Raw genomic sequence first — 11,351 nt, forward strand, 5'->3', positions numbered from 1 at the left:
CAGCTCTTGATTCATCCTCTCTGTTTGGCCGTTGGACTCCGGATGGTACCCTGAAGATAGACTGGCAGAAGCCCCCATGAGTTGGCAGAAGGCCTTCCAAAACCTTGAGGCGAACTGGGGACCTCTGTCAGAAACCACATCTTGAGGAATGCCGAAGACTCGGAACACATGATTAATTACCAACTCAGCCGTTTCCTTGGCAGAAGGTAACTTAGTCAGAGGGACGAACCTGGCCGCCTTTGAAAACCTGTCGATTATGACTAGGATAGTAGTATTGCCATGGGATGGAGGAAGTCCAGTAATAAAGTCCAATGAGATATGGGACCAGGGTCTGTGGGGAACAGGTAAAGGGTGAAGGAGTCCTTGAGGGCGGAGGTGAGAAGATTTGCCCTGGCAGCACACGGGGCAGGCATTGACGAAAGTGGCAACGTCTTCTCTTATGGTAGGCCACCAGAACTTACGCTGGATGAACTCCAAGGTGCGACCTACGCCCGGATGACAGGTGAGGCGAGAGGAGTGCCCCCACAGAAGGACCTGAGTCCTCACTGCCTTGGGGACAAACAACCGATTGGCAGGGCCTCCTTTAGGGTCCGGTTCGCTAGCTTGAGCATGTCTCACGGTATCCTCAACTTGCCACGAGATCGGAGCCACAATCTTAGCAGCAGGAAGGACAGGCATGTCCGTGTCATCTCGAATGGCAGGAGCGTAGACTCGGGACAGGGCATCCGGTTTGAGATTCTTCGACCCGGGCCGATAGGTGAGGATAAACTGGAATCGATTGAAGAAAAGAGACCATCTAGCTTGTCTAGAGTTCAATCGCTTCGCCTGCTGGATATACTCCAGATTTTTGTGGTCCGTAAGCACTTGAAACGGGTGAGAAGCCCCCTCGAGCCAGTGTCTCCATTCCTTCAATGCCATCTTAACCGCTAGGAGTTCACGATCCCCCACATCGTAGTTCCTCTCAGTCGGGGTAAGCCGGTGTGAGAAGAAAGCGCACGGATGAAGCTTCTTGTCTTCACCCCTCTGAGACAGGACAGCTCCAACACCAACCTCTGATGCGTCTACCTCCACCACAAATGGTTCATCCGTAGTCGGTAGTATCAGGATGGGAGCAGAGAGGACGCGCTGCTTGAGTCCTTGGAAGGCCGTCTCAGCTTCTCTTCCCCACAAAAACCTTGCATTGCCACCTTTGGTTAAAGCTGAGAGAGGAGCTGCCACCAAACTGAAGTTCTTGATGAACTTGCGGTAAAAGTTTGTGAAGCCCAGGAAACGCTGAACATCCTTAACGGATTTGGGGTGGGCCAATCCGCTACCGCCCCTACCTTCCTAGGGTCCATTTGGACTCGACCGGGTTCCACTACAAATCCCAGGAATTGTACTCGGGATGAATGGAATTCACATTTTTCCGGCTTAACGTACAGATGGCTGTCCAGGAGGCGTTTGAGTACTTGTCTGACATGCTTAGTGTGTTCTTGAAGGGAGCTCGAAAAGATGAGGATGTCATCCAAGTAAACGAACACAAATATGTTAAGCATATCCCTAAGCACATCGTTTATGAGCGCTTGGAACACCGCTGGGGCGTTGGTCAGGCCGAAGGGCATCACCAAGTATTCATAGTGACCAGTAGGCGTGTTGAAAGCGGTCTTCCACTCGTCACCAGGTCTGATCCGCACAAGATGGTATGCGTTCCGCAGGTCAAGCTTAGTGAAAACAACTGCTTCCTGGAGCAGCTCGAAGGCTGTGGCCATAAGGGGTAGCGGGTAACGGTTACGGACGGTTATGTCATTGAGTCCCCGGTAGTCGATGCAAGGACGTAATCCACCGTCTTTCTTGGCCACAAAGAAAAACCCTGCTCCCGCCGGGAGGTGGATGGACGCATGAGGCCTGCTTCCAGAGCGTCCTTGATGTAGGTATCCATAGCAGCTCGTTCGGGTGGAGATAGGGAAAAGATCCGACCCCTGGGGGGCAAGTGCCCGGAAACAGGTCGATGGGACAATCGTAAGGTCTATGGGGTGGTAGCATGGTGGCCCTCTGTTTGCTAAACACCAGTTTGAGGTCATGGTAACACTCGGGAACTCGGGTCAGGTCGATGGATTCTAAAGACTCGGGAGTAGAACTCGGGAATTCTGGAAAATACAAGTAGCTTGGCACGTAGGACCCCACTGCTTGATAGTGCCCACAGACCAGTCGATGTGAGGGTTATGGCTGTGAAGCCAGGGGTATCCAAGGACGAGAGGGAACTCGGAACAGGAGATCAAATGAAAGTTCATCAATTCCTGGTGTTGTGAAACTGAAAGTCTCAAGGAGGTAGTGACATGAGTGACAAGTCCAGATCCCAAAGGGCTTCCATCCAATGTAGTAACCCTCATGGGGTCACTTAGAGGTTCAGAGGGAACGCCATTCTCCTTCGCCCAGACACCATCCATGAAGTTACCTGCGGCTCCAGAGTCTACCAAGGCTTGAAGGTGAAGCTTGTGGTTGTCCCAGGAGAGGGTGACTGGAATGAGCAGACGGGAGTTGGACGGATGGGAGGAGGTTATGTTTCCCGTTACAGTTCCCCCGGTCTGTACGGGACAGAGCGTTTCCCTGGAGCCCGGGACACGTGGAACGGAAATGGCCCGGTTTGCCGCAATATAGACAGCTTCGCTCCCTCATCCGGCGGTCTCTCTCAGCCTGGGAGATGCGTCCAATCTGCATGGGTTCCGGTGGAGCCAGCGATGATAAAGGTGGGGACTCGGAGCTGGGACTGATAGGAGCTAGAGGTCTACGGTTGAGTTCTCTCTCTCTCAGACGCTGGTCAATGCGTGAGGCCAACTTGATCAGGGACTCGAGATTGTCCGGTGGTTCCCGAGTGGCCAGTTCATCTTGGATAGTGTCGGAAAGGCCTTTCAGAAAGCACACCGTGAGCGCCTCGTTGTTCCAGCCACTCGCTGCTGCCACCGTGCGGAACTGGATGGCATAGTCCGTCACGCTGCGCCAACCTTGATGGAGAGTCAGGAGCTGTTTGGCTGAGTCAGAACCACTGCTTGGGCCTTGAAACACTCGTTTGAATTCCTCAGCAAAGGCAGAGTAGCTGGCACAGCAGGAACTATGGGCATCCCACACAGCAGTAGCCCAGGCCAGGGCTTTTTCCGACAGCAGGGTGATGATATATCTGATCTTAGACCGGTCGGTGGGAAACGACGAGGGTTGCAGCTCAAAGGAGAGAGAACATTGAGTGAGAAAGCCTTTACAAGCACTTGGATCACCTGAGAACCGTTGGGGACGTGGAAGACGAGGTTCAGCCAGGGGGTTAACTGCCATGGGTACGTGAACCTGAGGTACTGGGACGGAAACTGTTGCCGGGGTAAGTCGATCAGATATTTGCTTAATGGAAGTCAGCATCTCCGACAGAAGATGAGAATGTCTAGCCATTAAGGCCTCTTGCTGAACCAGGGCGGCTTCGTGGCGTTGGACAGTCTCCTGGTGGTGGGACAGCGTGGCAAAAGGTCCTGGGAACTGGCTGCCTCTGGGTTCATTTTTGGCTCTGTGTTTCTGTCAGGACCCGGTTACGAACCTGGGTCTCCGGAGTGAGAAACAGTCACTTAACCAACTGAGCCACGAATAGACAGCAGAACCCAGAAGATGAGGCAGACACAGCAGTACTTAAGACGGTGTATTTAATAAAGAAAAAATCCTAAAAAACAAAAAATGGCAAATCCAAAAGGTGGTAGGAAAAAACACAAAAAGACCTCAAAAGAAACTCACCAAAAATAAAAAAAAACAAAAAACAGAATACCACAAGAACTTCACCCGGAATCGACAAGAGCACACAGAACACTAGGGCAGGGTGCTAACATACAAACACAGAGCACAGAACTGAGGGAAACAAAGGGTTTAAATACAATCAGGGAAAACGAGACACAGGTGCAAATAATAATGGGGATCAAGGGAAAAACATAGGGACAAAAAGCACAATGGGGACATCTACTGACAAAAACCCGGAACAACCCTGGCCAAATCCTGACAGGCACTGTATATGATATTTAATATAAGTCTATGATTCATGTAGTCTGGGGACGTTAATACTCAGTCTGCAGCTGATTCTGATCATCCTTATCAACTCTATCAGTAAACAAGTATCTTAATAGTTCCGCAGTTATCTGCTTAGCTTTGCACATCATTTTGACAGGACAGAAGACTATTGAAAGTCTGCCATGGAGGCACTGATTTAATACTGCATATGATTGAGTCAGTCAAGATTGCACAGTACTAATGTTCTAATTACCACAAACACAGTTTACTGTACCAGAGAACGTCTTCTGATGTGGTTTGCCTATAGACTTTAACTGGAATATATCTGGGTGACTAGTAGTGTACAGTAATCTTATCTTCACAGATCTGATATGCAATTGAGCTAATGGACAGGCTTGAATCAAGGTGTCAGTGAGACACAGGGTTGGGTAGGGATTCTTGGTCTATGCTATGGGATCAGTGAAATTCATTTATCAAAACGTGTTTCTATTGGATTGGTGCCACATTCTCAGGATTCCAACAAAGCGTGTCTCACTTTTGTTTCTTCTAGATGTTATTGAGTGGACAATTCATTTGAGAGAAAATGTCAAATTTACAGATAGTGGCACTTAAAGCATGTAAAATAAAGAGGACAAGAACACATACATCTAGACTTCTACACAATGTGTAGGCAAATTACACTGTTTAAGTAACTGCAACGTAAAAAATACATAGATTTAAGAGCAACGTAATGTTAGTCCTTCCACAAACTGTTTTCAACATCAATCTAAAGCAAAAAGCTATCAATATGCAGAAAGTATAATATATGCCACACACAAGACTGAATGAAAACGCTAAAGGGGTATCGGCAATGGCATTGTCTGCGAGCTCATAAATGTACAACTACTGACCTCTTGTGGCTCCATCTAGACACAGTCTGAATGACTCAGTCCATCCATTTGATGTTATTAAATTTTTTCCAGAGTGTTTGAGAAAGTGCTGAAACTCAACACATATTACTCTACAAATGAAATATTAAGTGTGAGACGGCTATGTACTGCAGGCTCCATTATTGTGTAATAGCTATGTAATTAGTATCAAGATCTTTAATCTTTGTTAGGTAGGCCTTTAAGCAGTGTTTCAGATCAATTTCGTTTTTTTGCTAGAGAACTGGTTCCTTGAAAGAATGATATGAAGGTAAAATAGTGCCTTAAGTGTACAAGCATGTCAAGCAGAGATAGGCAACTTTGATGGGGGTGGGGGCCACAAGAAAACGGAACTCATCATGAGGGGCCACAGTGGCTTGTGGGTCTGCAACTCCACACATTTTGCGGTAGGGTGGAGGCAAATGTTTGCCGTTTTTAATATGATAACTGATGATCAATGGGCCTCACCCGGTCTGTCATTCGACCATGCTTACTACAAATTCAGATAGCTGTCCGCTAGACTAATTTACCAATCTAAAAATAAATAGCTAATTGAGTGATTGCTGATGCACAATCAAATTTTGAATTGTGTATTCTATTATTTTAACTCTCAACAGTAAATTGAGACCCAGACTAGAGGTGGGCTGCCAGTTTCCCATCCCTGATGTAAAGCGTGACCTACACATGTAAAATATTAGTTGCACCTATATAATCTGTTTTGTAGTTGCAAAAAAAACAATTTATTTTGAGAATAAATGCAACAACACTTGCAAGCACATAACATGATGTGTGAATAAATACAACAATACTTGCTAACATGTCAGTTGATATGTGAATAAATTAAATAAGATTTTCAAGCATGCAGCTGAATTTGAGAATGAATGTTTACTAAATTTACTAAACTTGTGACTGGTGAATATTCCTCTGTGAATTCAAACTAAATTTGCCGATGTCGAATCTGTGCGCCCAGAGTTTTGGCACTAATTTAGCGACTAACTTCCGGCAAAAGTTTTGCAGTTGTAAAAACAAATTCTGTCACCAAGCAGCAGAGAAATATACAAGCTCTGGTGGACAGGGCTTTTTCTTCTGACCAATCAGGTGAGGTGTTGTCATTCTGGAACAAGCTCTCACGTTTCACAGGGTTCCGGTCTGGAAGCACACTTCCCACTGTGCTAAATATGGATCAAATTGTAAACATTTGTAGCTAGATAAATGCTATTCACAGAATTTGAAAGTACAACAAGGCGTCGGTGTGAAGAAGACGAAGGGAATAATTAAAATGAGTGTTTCCACATAGCTAGCTAGCATTAGCTTTGTAGTGGGTATGCTATCTAACTAGCCTCTTTTCTATTGACATTACATGGCTTGCTAACTAGCTAGCATTAGAGCTTTTCTGGTTAGCCTGTATCTAGTGGTTATTAAATTGTGTAACAGAGGAATAGATAAAGCTATGCACTTGTAATTTGGTTGAGACTAAAATTAGTTTAGAAAATGATTTGCTCTATGTATATTTGATGTGTAGTTGGTTGGCTTTGCTAGTTAGCAAGCTGAAATCTCTGCTCAAGTTGGCTAATGTTAGCTAGCTTGCTAATAATGTTTTGAGGAGAACAGGCTTGCTCCCTGTAGATTCAAGACAAGAGGGGATGGGGAAGAATATTAAATGTGCAGTTGCTTCATCTGGCTGATGCAGTGCCTAGACAAAATGAGAGCTAACTGCTACAGAGATACGTAAAAGGTGAGATCTCTCAGATTCTATCTTGATTAGCTCACTAAATGTCAATATCAAACCATGCTTTAACCTTTCTAGGGCAGGCGTCCCGCTAGCGGAACCCCTCGACAACATTCCACTGAAAAGGCAGCGAGCGAAATTCAAAAATATTATTTAGAATTATGTAACTTTCACACACTAACAAGTCCAATACAGCAAATGAAAGAAACTTCTTGTTAATCTACCCATCGTGTCCGATTTAAAAATGCTTTACAGCTAAAGCACAACATGAATATGTTAGCTCACCGCCAAGTAAAAAAAACACAGCCATTTTTCCAGCCAAAGATAGGAGTCACAAAAAGCAGAAATATAGATAAAATGATTCACTAACCTTTGATCATCATCAGATGACACTCATAGGACATCATGTTACACAATACATGTATGTTTTGTTCGATAATGTGCATATTTATATCCAAAAATCTCAGTTTACATTGGCGCATTACGTGCAGTAATGTTTTGATTCCAAAACATCCAGTGATTTTGCAGAAATACTCACAATAATTAAAGATAGACTTCTCCTTAATGCAACTGCTGTGTCAGATTTAAAAAAAAAACTTTACGGAAAAAGCATAATCTGAGAACGGCGCTCAGAGCCCAATCCAGCCAGAGAAATATCTGCCATGTTGGAGTCAACAGAAGTTAGAAATAATACTATAAAATTAACTTACCTTTGATGATCTTCATCAGAAGGCACTCACAGGAATCCCAGTTCGACAATAAATTACTGATTTGTTCCATAAAGTCAATAATTTATGTCCAAATAGCCACTTGTTGTTAGCGTGTTCAGCCTAGTAATCCATCTTCATGAGGAGCAGGCACTTCGTCCAGACAAAAACCCGAAAAGTTTCGTTACAGGTCATAGAAACAAGTCAAATGATGTATGGAATCAATCTTTAGAATGTTTTTAACATAAATCCTCAATAAGGTTCCAATCGGAGAATTCCTATGTCTGAAGAAAAGCATTGGAACGAGAGCTAACTATCTCGTGACCACGCGTCATGAGACCAAGGCACTCTGCCAGACCACTGACTCAAACAGGTCTCATGAGCCCCTCCTTTATAGTAGAATCCTCAAACAAGTTTCTAAAGACGGTTGAAATCTAGTGGAAGCCGTAGGAAGCGCAACTTGACTCCATAGACACTGTGTATTCGGGAGGCCAAGCTTTGAAAAACTACAAACCTCAGATTTCACACTTCCTGGTTGGATTCTTCTCAGGTTTTCGCCTGCCATATGAGTTCTGTTATACTCACAGACATCATTCAAACAGTTTTAGAAACTTCGGATTGTTTTCTATCCAATACTAATAATATTATGCATATATTAGCATCTGGTACAGAGTAGGAGGCAGATCACTCTGGGCACGCTATTCATCCAAAAGTGAAAATGCTGCCCCCTATCTCTAAAAAGGTTTTAAACTACAGATTTAAGGGCATTGAAGTGGTAAACATAATGGCATAAAAAGCATAAAAAGGCAAAATGCAGTAAAGAGGAGAAAATACATTTACAATGGTTATTTCTGGATTAGTATTACCCACATCAGCCCATTAAACACAACAGGTGTTTCATCTCCACTCTAGGATGATTTTAACAGTAAGATACCACAGCACTTCGGGAGAACACAGACAACTAAAATATCCCATCAATATTTTCAACTGTCTCAGCTCGCTATTACAGCACCACACATTTCCATTTCTTAAAGGCGGACAAAATTCCTATTGAGATGAGTGGCTGGAAACAGCCGATGAATCTGCCAAAGTCTGCCAAAAGCTCCAGCACTGTTCGTTAAGATGAAATGTGTCTGAGCGCCTCTACTTAAACCTGTTAGAGAGTCTAGCCTTACGTAGTGTGGCACTGTTGTTGACTCCCTTGTGAAGAGGAAGAAAATTAGCACCATGATCATGGTAAAGTAGAGGATGGTAGTGGTGATGATCTGCAGCTTGGAGAAGTAGTGCAAGTCGTAAAGAAACAGGTTGACTGCCATGAATAGCCTGATCCGGAAGGAATGCCACCACCAGAGAGTCCTATACAAAACACAAGACACTCTTTAGGTTCGGCTCAATACATTTTTTTACACTGTAGTGACATCTAAGTGCTTGGATCGATGAGCAGAGATAAATTAAGTCATATGAGAAAGAAACATTTGCATCATTTAGAATGTTTTCATTAAACTAAAATAGATTTACTGTTGCCACAAAGACTTCACGTTTGGTAGCTAAACATAATGGCACAGATAAACTGGCAAACTGGTAACGTTAGGAATCCTTTTTACAAATATTACATAATGCATTTACATACAAAGAGAGAGAGAGGGTACAGTATACCATTATTGTGATGCCAGATCCATGTATGCATGGCTCCACCCACCTCTGCACATGAGAGGAAGTAGCACAGCAGGATGACGGCCTTGGAGCAGGTGATGAGGAAAATGATGAACACCAGGAACAGGAACCCAAACATGTAGTACATCTGGTGAGATAAAATGTTGAGAAAATACTCAACAATAAATTAAATTCACTCTCCTTGCTTTTGACATGGGTTCAAATAAAGTATTAGTTATTTACTTATTTGTTCATGTGTAATTAACATGTACAATCTAATAATCAATGAATTACTTGTTTCTTTATGAATCATTATACAAGCACCACTAGGCTAACTCAGGCTCGTGGTTGAGTTGCAGATTTGACCCTTGTTCTTACCAGATGCTGTTGATGAAGAAGAGCTGGATGAAGATTCAGCTGAAGGGCTGGATTCCCCCATGAAGATTCCGGGCATGGCCTTGATGAAGACGGAATGTTCATAGATCTGCCGAGTGATCTTGTTGGTTCGCAATGGCTGCTCAATCGCCTGTATCACAGAGAATAGCATACTTTGAAGAATCTCAAATATAAAATATATTTTGATTTGTTTAACACATGTTTGGTTACTACATGATTCCATATGAGTTAGTTCATAGTTTTGATGTCTTCACTATTATTATACAATGTAGACAATAGTAGAAATAAAGGAAAACCCTGGAATGAGTAGGTGTGTCAACTTTTGACTGGTACTGTACAATACCCTTGGTGGCATGTCTGGTGTGTTATGTATGTGTGTCACTGCTATGTCTAAGTTGATTATGCAAACAATTTGGAATTTCCAACACTGTTCCAAAGTTTGGGGTCACTTAGAAATGTCCTTGTTTTTGAAATAAGATATTTAATGGAATATCTACATAGGCATACAGAGGCCCATTATCAGCAACCATCACTCCTGTGTTCCAATGGCACGGTGTGTTAGTTAATCCAAGTTTATCATTTTAAAAGGCTGATTGATAATTCGAAAGCCCTTTTGCCATTATGTTAGCACAGCTGGAAACTGTTGTTCTGATTAAAGAAGCAATAAAACTGTCCTTCTTTAGACTAGTTGAGTATCTGGAGCATCAGCATGTGTGTGTTTGATTACAGGCTCAAAATGGCCAGAAACAAATAACTTTCTTCTGAAACTCATCAGTCTATTGTTGTTCAGAGAAATTAATGCTATGTGAGAAATTCCCAAGAATTTGAAGATCTCGTACAACTCTGTGTACTACTCTCTTCACAGAACAGCGCAAACTGGTTCTAACCAGAGTGGGAGGCCCCGGTGCACAAATGAGCAAGAGGACAAGTACATTAGAGTGTCGAGTTTGAGAAACGGACGCCTCCCAAGTCCTCAACTGGCAGCTTCATTAAATAGAACCCGCAAAACACCAGTCTCAATGTCAACAGTGAAGAGGCAACTCCGGTATGCTGGCCTTCTAGGCAGAGTTCCTCTGTCCAGTGTCTGTGTTCTTTTGCCCATCTTAATATTTTATTTTTATTGACCAGTCTGAGATATGGCCTTTTCTTTGCAACTCTGCCTAGAAGGCCAGCATCCCGGAGTCGCCTCTTCAATGTTGATGTTGAGACTGGTGTTTTACGAGTACTATTTAATGAAGCTGCGCACAGATTCAACATCGGCTAATGTAGTTTTAATTCACAGAAGAATATTCACCATTCGCAAGTTTAGTAAATGAGTTGCATTCGTTTTCAAATTTAGTTCCATGCTTGCAAATGTTATTTAATTTATTTGCATATGAACTTGCATGTTTGCAAGTGTTCTTGCATTTATTCTCAAAAGAAGTTAAATGTTTGCAAATATTTTTTTGCAACTACAAAACTGATTATATAGGTGCAACTCATATGTTACATGTGCAAATCATACTTTACATGTTTGTACACTTAAGGCGCTATTTTACCTTCATAAATAGATAGTGTTTGAATTCTCACAGAAAAGGGGGTATGGTTCTGTCCCATGGAGATAGTTAGAGGATGCAACATTGTATCTGTCCCATTATGGCTTCAGCGAGAGCATGGGCAGCTCCATTGCTATAGATTTTGAAGTAGTCAAATTTCTTCTACTACTTCTATGAGTTGGAGTGTATTGTTTGAACATGTATAAAGCAAAGGTTGGAGATTTTACTGCCATCTGTAGTTATGGAATGTTTGCTCACGAGGATAATTCATTGGCTGATCCCGCTTGATGACCTGGATGAAATGACATGATCGTTCCTTAGCCCACAGGAAGTTCCACCCAGTTGACTACTTCAAAATGGTGAAAGTCCTCAATGGTATTTTGGGCACTAGAGTCCACTATCTCCTGTATCT

Source organism: Oncorhynchus masou, chromosome 22 (assembly GCF_036934945.1).
Source record: "Oncorhynchus masou masou isolate Uvic2021 chromosome 22, UVic_Omas_1.1, whole genome shotgun sequence".
In the NCBI taxonomy this organism is placed as follows: Eukaryota; Metazoa; Chordata; class Actinopteri; order Salmoniformes; family Salmonidae; genus Oncorhynchus; species Oncorhynchus masou.